Source organism: Trichosurus vulpecula, chromosome 5 (genome assembly GCF_011100635.1).
Source record: "Trichosurus vulpecula isolate mTriVul1 chromosome 5, mTriVul1.pri, whole genome shotgun sequence".
Taxonomy (NCBI): domain Eukaryota; kingdom Metazoa; phylum Chordata; class Mammalia; order Diprotodontia; family Phalangeridae; genus Trichosurus; species Trichosurus vulpecula.
In genome coordinates this window covers 85,998,070-86,008,436 of record NC_050577.1, presented here as the reverse complement: position 1 = coordinate 86,008,436, position 10,367 = coordinate 85,998,070, and the positions used below count along the sequence as shown (strand labels likewise).

The window sequence follows — 10,367 nt, the reverse complement described above, 5'->3', positions numbered from 1 at the left end:
ACTCAGAAATCTTTTTAACTTATTGTTCCCTTTCTCGGAGTTCTCTTTGAGAAATTGAAGAATATAGCTTGTGTCTTGGTATTTACAGATGTGGGTAAAAGAGTCTACAGGCCCCATACAAGCATTTATGTTAATAGTGCATTTCGGGTACAGGATAACCTTTATTTTGCCCAGCAGAAAATGCGGAAAACATGTAAAGGATTCACAGGAGCACATGTGGTTGATTTAATACATATTGATAATTGTCCTTTCTCTCTGGTGAGTGTTCTCTTTCCTCCTAGACTTAAAGCAATACCTTGTGCTTTGGAATTCCCTCAGAGGGAAAACAAACTTGGGGATATTAAAGAGAGTCACCCTTCAAAAACATTTCAACGATTCCCAGTTTCACCCTAAAGATGCAAAAAGGTCTTCAGGCTTATAGCACTAGTACTGGCTTTTTGTTCTCCCATGTCTTGAATAGGTCTATACTTCTAATTCCTGGGACAAATGCATAATCCTCTTTTACCCAAGAAGTTTTTGACTTTGTTTAGGAACTTTGCTCTCTCTCCCTAGAAACCTGAATTCCTGGATCCTCATCTTTCTTGGAGGCTAGTGATGTCTAGCAGCTCCTTCCTTCTCACTATAGGAGGCTGGATTGCTGAACTTTTGAACTTAAAGCAACCCTGAGGTTGGTGCTGCCCCATATCTCTCCCTTTTCTCTCTAAAAGTGAAATCTCAAAACTCTCATACTTGACATTGAGAATGATGCAAACAAATAGAGGAAACCACTTTGGGTCAGGAATAGTTAGGGAAATCTTGCTGGAACAGGGAAGACCTGAGCTGGGCTTTATACACTGAGAGAGGCATCTCATTATGCCACTGTTAGACTGGTTCTGCTGTGGAATAGGAGGTTCAAGTGTCAAAGAGGTTCATCTTGTAATCCATCCAAGAGGACTGGGTTAGTGACATACAAAAGAGCCTGATTTTCAATTTGATTTAACAACCATTTACTGAGTGCTTACTGGGGACAAGGCAGAACCATAATAACTAGAATGGGGGGCAAGTAGGGCATTGTCCTAGAGTGTCAAAAGCCAAGGCAGGGGGTAGAGAAGAACTCAACTTTTTTTGTTCTATGTTAAAAAAGTCTTGTTATATCTACTGTAAGGCATTGTGCTAAGTACTAGGGGAGGTTCAAGGCATAGTCCCTGCCCTCATGGAACTTCCAATATAATAGATAATGGTGACATAGAGAGATAAATATGTATACTGCAAAAATCACAAGTTAAGTGCATCAGATCGGTGCAAACAAAATACAGTGTGAGGATGGAGGGGGGAAAGACGGTTACTAATTGGGAGGATTAGAAGGATTCATGGAGGAGGTAGAATTCAAATTGACATTTAAATGCAGAAGATTGAAGGCATTTTAGACAGGAAAGCAGAGAGGCAGGCAAGGTAATCCCATCTTGTTAACCCCACAGACAATGCTATAGCAAGCTCTGGTTGTATAAAGCCAGTTGCAGCTATATGGATTTTTAAACCCCCAAATACCAAGCTCTTGGTGAAGGACTTGGTGAGGCTGGGGAGTGGCAAATGGGATGGCTGGATGATCTCATGGGGGATCTAGAGTGATGGAATTCCCCATTACCCCCAACTCCACATCATCTTGTTTCCAAATATTTTTCAGCACCTCATTCCTAGGATGTTGGGTTCCTGTGTTATACAATGTCTAATCCTGGCACTTAGATGTCATTTCACAATTAAGTGCTGATTAAAAATTCCATTATCACTTAGACTTTTTTTCCCACTGTCTTTTAAAGCTCATTTAATAATATTAACATTTTAAGTCATGGAAAAGCAATTTAATTAGTAAGACACCTTGAATTTCTTTTTAGGTGTGTGTTTTGAAAAAAAGAAAAAAGAATGTAAGAGGAAGCAGGCACAGCAGCAGTAATCCTCTGTAAAGTTTCCAATTGAATCTCCTCGAATGAGTCAGGATACAGCAGATGCAATTTTTGTATTTTCAGTGCTATTGAAGGTTAGGAGCTCCAGGAGGCAGCCAGGATGAGCTGCATTATAGATGTCAGAAGATTTCAAAGGGAGGGAGAAGGTGGTATGGATTGAGGCAGAACAGCCTGTGACAGTCCTGGTAGCTGTCTGGGAGGGTGACTCTGTCTCCTAGAGATCAGTGCTGGCAGGGAAATGGCCCCTTGGGATAAAGAGGATTAAAGATCAGGGATGGCAGAGCCATTCCCCAGAGGATGGCGAATGGAAATCATCTCTGCCACAGGGATCAGGTGGTTGGAACCACTCAGTGATTCAGGGCAGATGGAGGTGATGATGCCAGCTGCTGGCAACAAAGAGCCTAGACACTCGTATGCATTCTTCACATAACCCTCCTCCACCTTCACTGTCACCAAGGTAATGTGGGTGAGATTGGGGATTGTTGTGAGGCAAAAATGTCCCCCACCTCCCCCGTCCCCCCTGCTCCAATCCAGGCATTAGCCTCTTCTATGAATCTTTCCCTTTTTGGATCATCTAGTGATAGTCCATTTCCCTCATTTTCCAGATGAAGAAACTGAGACCCAGAGAGACTCGTGAAAGTTCACACTGCTAATAAGTGACAAACCAGGAATTTGAACGCAGGTCCTCTGACTCCAAATCTAGCCCTCTTTTTACTCTGTCATGCTTTCTCCCTGTCTCTTTGGTCTTTATTCCTCACTGATAAAAGTGCTATTTCTCACATGCTTGCTCTTGGTTCTTCTGAGCAAGTGAGTCCTTGATATTTATTTTAACCTGATTCCTTTCCTGTGAAATGTTTGGGTGAGGAGGGGTTCTGGCCACCCAATTCCTGATCCTCTGTCCATGAACTGTTTCAGCTTGGCTTTCATGGATGATAGTCTTTGATGGTGCCTTACCTACTGTAAGGCATTGTGCTAAGTACTAGGGGAGGTTCAAGACATAGTCCCTGCCCTCATGGAACTTCCAATAAAATAGATAATGGTGACATAGAGAGATAAATATGTATACGGCAAAAATCACATTAACTGCATCAGATTGGTGCAAACAAAATACAGCATGAGGACTGAGGGGGAAAGACGGTTACTAATTGGGAGGATTAGAAGGATTCATGGAGGAGGTAGAATTCAAATTGACCTTTAAAGGCAGAAGGCCATATTAGATGCAAAACGAACACGAGAGATGAGACTTTTTTTGTGAGGCAAATGAGGGAATCAGAAATGTTTCTGGGTGTTTCCTGAGGCATCTGAAGTAGGGAGCCTTGTCTTATGAAGGGAATAATAATCCCTTGCAGAGTCACATACTTTAAAGCCTTTCACATCCATTATCTCATTTGAACCTTGGAGATAGATAGGGTAGATGCTTAGAGCAACTCTACACATAAGGAAACTGTGGTTTTTGTTTGTTTTTATAGACCAGAGTAATCATAGCTTCCCTCCATCTCTCTCCTTGGATTTGAGGAAGGGCTTCAAAGTTCTTTGGGAACATCTACCCATCCTCACTATACCCCCTGAGAGTGATGAAGAGAGAAGTTGATCTGATTATCTATCCTGCCTCTCTCCATCCCTCCACCCTTTATAAAGATGCTGACTCTAAGCCCAAAGCAACTGGGACTTGCCAAAGATCACACAGTTAGTGGTGGAGTAAGAATGAGATTCTCCCCAGATCTCCCTGTTCTTCCTAGTTCAGTGTTCTGTCCCATTTTCATGAAAACTTTCTAAACCCTAGAGTGAGAAACCTTTCCCATTTGTACTTCTTGATGTGACCTTCTTGGGTCTCCAAAAGTGAGTTAATGCCGGAATCCAGCTCAGGAGGAAGAAACTTTGGAAGCCCGAAGGGAGTGGGGGCAACTGATGCTGTTGGAAGTATCAAATGGGATAAATGAGGGGTCTGAAAGCACTTTGAACTAGAAAGCACTACTCAAATATAAGGAAGCATGACTTTTACTGTGATTACTTACTATGCTGAGGTGGGCTCTAGAGAAGCAGAGAATGAGTGCAGAAACTTCTAGGGAAGGGAAGGAGAAAGGGAAGAATGATAGGCTCCTTCTATCCTCTATGAATAAATGAATAAATGATTTAAAATCCTTACTCTATGTAAAACATGGTGCAAAGCAATGGAAATGCAAATAGAAAAACCCCTACAATGAGCTCCATGTGGCTCCTGAAGAGCTCCTGTGCTACTCACAGAAGCCCCCCTGAACCCCAAAGCCAACAGAGAAAAGATGACTCAGAATATTTTGATGCCTTCAACACCCCAGGCATGTATGTTGCCACCCATGCTGTGCTATCCCTGTATGCCTCTGGCAGTACTGCTGGTATTGTGATGGACTCTGGTGATGGTGTAACCCACACTGTACCCATCTATGAAGGTTATGCCCTTCCCCACGCCATCCTCCATCTGGATCTGGCTGGCCATGGTCTGACAGACTACCTCATGAAGATCCTGACCAAGAGAAGGTACAATTTCACTATCATAGCTGAGAGGGAAATCATGTGTGACATCAAGGAGAGGTTATATTACGTAGCTCTAGACTTTGAGCAGGAGATGACCACTGCTGCTTCTAGCTCCTCTTTGGAAAAGAGCTATGAGCTCCCTGATGGTCAGGTTATCAACCCTGGCAATGAGAGGTTCCAATGTATTTTTTTAACTCTTAGGGAGCCCATATTCAGATGGGAAGGAAATACACATGGAAGGTTTTAGCTACGCATCAGATGGAAAGGTTCCATGGTCTTTAGGGTGGAACAGCAAAGCGGACAGTAATGCATCTTCTTTATTGTCATTTCCACTGATAAAATCACATCAGTATCTGTTGTTGAACCATTTGACAGTGACAAGAACTTTGGTGGAAAGAATTTTGTTTTCTGTGTCTTCACTAGCCAAAGCTATAGCGCCTTCAAGAGCAGTTCCCAGGCTGTTTCTTTGTAGGGGATGCTTCCCAGGATGATGGCTGCAGACCATTGCTATTTCCAAGGTTCTTGGGCTCAGAGTCTGGGGCAATCTCCATCAAAGTGTGAGGGGAGATGGTTGTCAAGGTGGTCATGGTAGTTTGACTTGGCTGGCACATGCTGCCCCCTTGTCTCTCCCTCAGGGAAGCCTGATTCTTCATTGAGGCTGACTTTCTTATTCTGTGAGTAGCCAAGCACTCTGTGGTTGGCAGTTGGTGGGCATGGCTGACTCCTTCTTCACAGGAATTGCTTTCCTGGAGGATGGCTTTGAAGGCAGGGCTGGAAGCAAGAGTGGTCCGTGGGATGCTGCTACCCCCAGGACTCCTGTATTTACTTGTGATGTCCATTAGGCAACTGAGATGAGGACTGGGTATGTAAATTTTAATTCAACATATTACTTATCCCTCCCAACTTTGTGACCTCTTCAGACTCGATTAGTAATGCTATCTCCATATTCATCTAAGTTGTTTAAAAATAGGATTAAACAGAATAGCATCGAACACAGAGTCCCAAAGCATTTCACTGGGTACTTTCTCCAGCCTGATGTCAATTCACAATCAACATCCTTGGATAGTTATGAGCTAAATTTTTTTAAAATAAAGCATTTATTAAGTACTTATTCTGTGCCAGGCACTGTGCTAAGCTCTGGAGATACAAATAAAAGCAAGTGAGATAGTCCCTGTCATTAAGAATCTTACATTTTAATGGGGGATGCAACAGGTAAAGGGGATTTGGAAAGAGGGATGGGGGACAGACACATAATAGCTTGGGTAGTTCACAATTGAAGCATGCCCTGCAGCATTCTTTCTGGGGGAAGTTCTTAGGTTAGTACCATAAACCTGGGAGCCTGTATATATTTCTGGGATAAAAGTGGAATTCACTGGAATGTTTGTGGGCAGGGCCCTCTCTAGGAACTCCAAATTTGTTTCCTTCTGAGGAAATTAAAAGAAAATTGGGTGATGCTATGAGAATGGAATACTGTATAGATAGATCCTCTAATGTAGACATTCCACCCCCTTTGGCAGTCTGATGAAGTTCATGGAACCCTTAATGCATAAAATAAAATATATAGGATTATAAAGTAAACTAATTTTATTGAAATATAGTTGGAATTTTTTTTTAGTAACCAGGTTCATGGATCTCAGATTAAGAACTTCTGCTGTAGGACAGGATAGGACTCACTGATGAGTGAGGAGAATTATATAAATTTTGTAGCGACTACTATGAGTCTGTGGGAGTTTTTTTGCATTCTTTTGCAGTTATGTAATATAGCTTGTTATCTTGAGTGCTTGCGTGGGAGCTAGGGACCCTGTGAGCCATGTTTGTGGATCGTTGGATCAAAGGATCAAAGATTTAGAGCTGCAAAGCACTTCTATCTATCCTATTATCCATCTATCCATCCATCCATATATCTATCTATCTATATCTGTCTGTCTATCTCTATCTATCTATCTGTGTATCTGTCTACCATCTGTCATCTATCTATCTATTTATCTATCATCAATCTATCATCAGTCTATCTTTCTATCTATCCATCTACCTACCTATTATCAATCTATCAACCAATCTATCATCTACCCATCTATCAATCGATCTATCCATCTATCATCAATCTATCCATCTATCTAGCCATCATCCCTCTGTTTGCCTATCTAGCCATTTCTCTCTCTCTCCCTTTCCCTCCTCTCCCTCTCTCTCTCTCTCTCTCTCTCTCTCTCTCTCTCTCTCTCTCTCTCCATCCACCCATCCATCCATCCATCCATCCATCCATCTAGCTATCCAGACTGGGTCTCCTAGACTTGTCCAGGATAGAAGTGAAGTAGTCACTTATGGCCTGACCTCACTGCTGATTGGCATGAAGGTTTGATTTGCTCTGTTTCTGACCTGAACCAATTTTTCCCTCCTTAGGAAGCTTAGCTCTGCCCCTTTCTCCCACTCATTCTGGGGGCTCTCACCATATTAAAGCTCAGAACTCTGGAGCTCAAGTGATTCACCAGACTCAGGCTCCTTAGTATCAAGGGATTTATTAAGCACTTAACTATGGATCACTTTAATTTAATTCATAGGGATATGTACCTATCACTCTACTGGGAGGAACCTTTAAAAATCATATAGTTCAAAATGCTCTCATTAAATAGATAAGGGGAGAAGTTAAGTGACTTTTCCAAGGTTACAGGAAACAAATGGCATGATTTCAACCTCTGACCTCAGACATCAAATCCAACCAATTTGAGATTTTCCTTGGGGGAACTCTGGACGGAGGCAAAAGGAGCCAAACAGATGTTATTGGAGAAGCCTCCAAGGTTAGATCTCATTTAACCATGATTGCTTCTGAGAAGGGTCATGGATTACAGGATTTTATGTTTGGTGATTATTGTATCTAGTCTCTTTTAACTTCCTTCCTTCCTTCCTTCCTTCCTTCCTTCCTTCCTTCCTTCCTTCCTTCCTTCCTTCCTTCCTTCCTTCCTTCCTTCCTTCCCTCTTTCCCTCCCTTCCTCCCTCCCTCCCTCCCTCCTTCATAGGCACCTAAAACTCAATATGATCAAAACAGAACTCAATATCTTCCTCTTAAACTCAACCCTCCTTCTAATGTCCCCATTTTTGTCCATCATACTTCCAGTCATACAGGTTTATAACCTCAGAGTCATCCTTAATGTCTCCATCTCCCTCTGCCCTCTCCATATGCACTCTGTTGCTAAATTTTTCAATTTTACCCCCCACAACATCTCTCATGTCTGTAATTTCATTGATATAGGGAATTCCTGAATGAGGAGACTCTTTTCCTTAATGTTTTATTAATCTTACAGTCTTAAATGGTTGCATAGGGCACTGAAAGACTGAGTGATTTGTTCAGGGTCCCACAACCAGTATGTGTAGAACGTGGGACTTGAATTCAGGTCTTCCTGCCTCCAAGGCCAGCTTCCAACCCACTGCACCACGGTTATCCCTATTTAGTAGAGATAACTGTAAAGCCCTACTCCTGGCTTAAAACAAAACAAAACAAAACAAACAATCAAGCAAATAAAGGAAAAGGGAGAATTGTTTAGACAGTAATTCATATGAAAAAGACCTGGGGTTTTAGAGGAGCTTTAACTCACAACAAGTCAACAATGTGATGTGACAGCCAAAATAGCTAATTTTATCTTGGGCTGAATTAATAGAAGTATAGCCTTTAGAACAAAAGAAGTGATAGTCACACTGTAATCTACCCTGGTCAGGCCACAGCTGGAGTATTGTGTTCACTTCCAGGCATGATATTCTAGGAAGGACATTGACAAACGGATATTCTTCCTAAGGAAGGTAACCTATAAGGTAAGAGGACTCAAAACCATGTCACATAATGAATAGCTAATGAATGTGGGCATTTCTAGCCTGGAGAAAGGAAGACTTATGGGAGACACGACATCTGTCTTCCAGTATTTGAAAGACTTATCTGGACCAGAGATTATATTTTTCCTGCATCTCATCAACAGGCAGAACTTGGACCAATGGGTATAAGTCATAGGGAGGCAGAATTCGGTTCTTTATGAGGAAGGAAGTTTTAACAATTAGCATGGTTTAAAAATACCTCATAAATTAGTTACCCATCATAGGAAATTTTCAAGCAGAGACTAGCTGATCTCTCACCAGAAATATTAAGCTTGTCCACAATTTGTCTCCAACTTCCCTTTCCAGACCTTTTTTTTCCAGATTATTATCCTTTGTGTAGATTATATTCCAGCTAAACTGAACTATTAGCTCTTCCTTGATTCCTTCCCTGTGGGGAGGACTATTCTCTATGTGTGTCTCCTCTTCTCAGCCCTTTGGGAGTCTTCTCTTCACGGTGGCTCCATGAAGATGCACTCACCTGAAAGTGACCCCTCCATGCTTCCCAGAGGCCTTTGTATCTCTTCTTTGCCTCTATCACACACCATTTAATTGTGTGCATGTTACTTTACTTTGAGCCTCAAGGTCTTCGTCTATAAAATGGGAATAAAAAGAGTAGAAGGTATACCTTCCCTCCTCCATTTTGGAGATCTTTGAAGTAGTGGTCTGGGTCTGGGAGGAATTTTTATAGCCCAACCCAGCTGCTGGGTAGTGATTGCCTTTCCAAATCCTAAAATGACTCAGTGGGAAGGGCTGGCAGGAAGAAAGTACATGGTCCAAGCACAATGAGAGGGAGAAGATAAACGACTAGGGACTTGCCATGCGCTAACCTGTAGAACAGGAACTAATTGAGTAGACCAAGAAAGAAGTGTTCCTATAGTCACCTGTATGGATGGGGGGCTCTGAGATGAAGATGATAACACATGTTTTGTATATAGCACCTCATTATGTATATAGAACTCACACAGAGCAAGCATTCACATGGTGGTTGGAAGGCCATACAAGGACACTCTCAAGGTGTCTCTCAAGGATTTTGGACTTGATTATGTGATATGGGAGATGTTGGCGCAGGAGTGCTCGGCATGGCATGCCCACCATCAGAGAAGGTGCTTTGCTCTATGAGCAAAGCAGAATTGAAACAGCTCAAAGGAAATGCAGGATGTGCAAGTTTGGAGTATACACCCCAAATGTTCACATGGACTATTGTGCCCGACCTGTGGTAGAGCATTTTGAGCTCATATTGGCCTGATCAAACATAGTCAGACGCATTGAATCTTAACTCAAGCATAGTGATGTCATTTTGGTCTTCTTTGAGAATGAAGGACAACAACCAACCAAATGTGCCAGGCTCTGTGCTAGGTGCTTTATAGATATCTATTTGATCCCCAAAACAACTCTGCGAGGTGAGTCCCAATTTCAAAGGCAGGATCAAGCTACTAAGTGTTTGAGGCTGGATTTAAACTCAGGTCTTCCCAAAACCAGGCCCAACATTCTATCTGTTGCACCAGCTTGCTGCCCTCAGTACTCAAGAGTAAAACAGGAGGAAGCTTGAACAGGACAGACACCCAATGCCCTGGGGGCACTAGGGTAAGCTCTCCTTAGTCCTGTGGGTTCCAGTTGCCACATGAGAGCTGAAGAGTGGGGAGCAGTGCAATGGAGCCCAGGGTAGCCTGTCTCAAGGGGGCATCTCTTGACTGTTCATGGACACAGAGATAGTTTCCTTTTGTTTCCTTCAATGCAGAGATGGTTGTTCTAGATTTTAAAGCTTTTTGATCCACAATGTTTATAGATGAATTGTGTTGAAAGACTGGAAAGATGTACCAACTCAGACAAAGTAGCTGACGCTGGATCTGTGGAAGGAAGGAAGGAAACAAGAACGTATGAAGTCCTACTGTGTACCAGGCTCTGTGATAAGTGCTTTACAAACATGATCTCATGTGATCCTCACAACTTGGTGAGGTAGGTGCTATTATTATCCCTATTTTACAGTGGAGGAAACTAAGGCAAACAGAGGTTAAATGACATGTCTAAGGTCACAAAGCTAGTGAGTGTCTACGG

The 10,367-nt window shown here is 42.4% G+C and overlaps 1 pseudogene; it reads left to right on the top strand.

Annotated features, from left to right (window-relative positions):
• The first annotated feature begins 3,931 nt into the window (after positions 1 to 3,931).
• On the top strand, positions 3,932 to 5,012 carry LOC118850914 (annotated as a pseudogene).
• The last annotated feature ends 5,355 nt before the right edge of the window (positions 5,013 to 10,367 follow it).